The following is a 2,278-nucleotide window of genomic DNA, read 5'->3' as shown; positions in this document are numbered from 1 at the left end:
GCAAGGGAAGCGGTCACTGGAAGCGGAACTTCCCTAAATACTTAGCAGACAAGAAGGCCGGCAAAACAAAAGGTATATGTGATATACATGTAATTGATGTGTACCTTACTAGTGTCCATAGTAGCTCCTGGGTATTTGATACCGGTGCAGTTGCTCACATTTGTAACTCAAAGCAGGGGCTGCGGAATAAGCGGAAACTGGCAAAGGACGAGGTGACGATGTGCGTCGGGAATGGTTCCAAGGTCAATGTGATCGCCGTCGGCACGCTGCCTCTATATCTACCTTCGGGATTAGTTTTAAACCTTAATAATTGTTATTTAGTGCCAGCTTTGAGCATGAACATTGTATCGGGATCTCGTTTAATTCGAGATGGCTACTCATTTAAATCCGAGAATAATGGTTGTTCTATTTATATGAGAGATATGTTTTATGGTCATGCTCCTATGGTGAATGGTTTATTCTTTATGAATCTCGAACGTAATACTACACATGTTCATAATGTGAGTACCAAAAGATGTAAGGTTGATAATGATAGTCCCACATACTTGTGGCACTGCCGCCTTGGTCACATAGGTGTCAAACGCATGAAGAAGCTCCATGCAGATGGACTTTTAGAGTCACTTGATTATGAATCATTTGACACGTGCGAACCATGCCTCATGGGTAAGATAACCAAGACTCCGTTCTCTGGAACAATGGAGCGAGCAACCAACTTGTTGGAAATCATACATACTGATGTGTGCGGTCCAATGAGTGTTGAGGCTCGCGGTGGCTATCGTTATGTTCTCACCCTCGCTGATGACTTGAGTAGATATGGGTATATCTACTTAATGAAACACAAGTCTGAAACCTTTGAAAAGTTCAAGGAATTTCAGAGTGAGGTTGAAAATCAACGTGACAGGAAAATCAAGTTTCTACGATCAGATCGTGGAGGAGAATACTTGAGTCACGAATTTGGCACACACTTAAGAAAATGTGGAATAGTTTCACAACTCACGCCGCCTGGAACACCTCAACGTAACGGTGTGTCCGAACGTCGTAATCGCACTCTATTAGATATGGTGCGATCTATGATGTCTCTTACCGATTTACCGCTATCTTTTTGGGGCTATGCTTTAGAGACTGCTGCATTCACTTTAAATAGGGCTCCGTCGAAATCCGTTGAGACGACACCGTATGAATTATGGTTTGGGAAGAAACCTAAGCTGTCGTTTCTTAAAGTTTGGGGATGCGATGCTTATGTCAAGAAACTTCAACCTGAAAAGCTCGAACCCAAGTCGGAAAAATGCGTCTTCATAGGATACCCAAAAGAAACTATTGGGTACACCTTCTACCTCAGATCCGAAGGCAAGATCTTTGTTGCCAAGAATGGGTCCTTTCTAGAGAAAGAGTTTCTCTCGAAAGAAGTAAGTGGGAGGAAAGTGGAGCTTGATGAAGTATTACCTCTTGAACCAGAAAATGGCGCAACTCAAGAAAATGTTCCTAAGGTGCCTGCACCGACTAGAGAGGAAGTTAATGATAATGATCAAGATACTTCTGATCAAGCTCCTACTGAAATTCGAAGGTCCACAAGGACACGTTCCGCACCAGAGTGGTACGGCAACCCTGTCTTGGAAATCATGTTGTTAGACAATGGTGAACCTTCGAACTATGAAGAAGCGATGGCGGGCCCGGATTCTGACAAATGGCTAGAAGCCATGAAATCCGAGATAGGATCCATGTATGAAAATGAAGTATGGACTTTGAGTGACTTGCCCGTTGAATGGCGAGCCGTAGAAAATAAATGGATCTTTAAGAAGAAGACAGACGCGGATGGTAATGTGACCATCTATAAAGCTCGACTTGTCGCTAAGGGTTATCGACAAGTTCAAGGGGTTGACTACGATGAGACTTTCTCACCGGTAGCGAAGCTAAAGTCCGTCCGAATCATGTTAGCAATTGCCGCATTCTACGATTATGAGATATGGCAAATGGAGGTCAAAACGGCATTCCTTAATGGTTTCCTTAAGGAAGAATTGTATATGATGCAGCCGGAAGGTTTTGTCGATCCTAAGAATGCTGACAAGGTGTGCAAGCTCAAACGCTCGATTTATGGGCTGGTGCAAGCATCTCGGAGTTGGAACATTCGCTTTGATGAGATGATCAAAGCGTTTGGGTTTACGCAGACTTATGGAGAAGCCTGCGTTTACAAGAAAGTGAGTGGGAGCTCTATAGCATTTCTCATATTATATGTAGATGACATACTATTGATGGGAAATGATATAGAACTCTTGGACAG

This window comes from Triticum dicoccoides, chromosome 3A (assembly GCF_002162155.2).
Source record: "Triticum dicoccoides isolate Atlit2015 ecotype Zavitan chromosome 3A, WEW_v2.0, whole genome shotgun sequence".
In the NCBI taxonomy this organism is placed as follows: domain Eukaryota; kingdom Viridiplantae; phylum Streptophyta; class Magnoliopsida; order Poales; family Poaceae; genus Triticum; species Triticum dicoccoides.
This window is presented reverse-complemented; position numbering follows the sequence as displayed.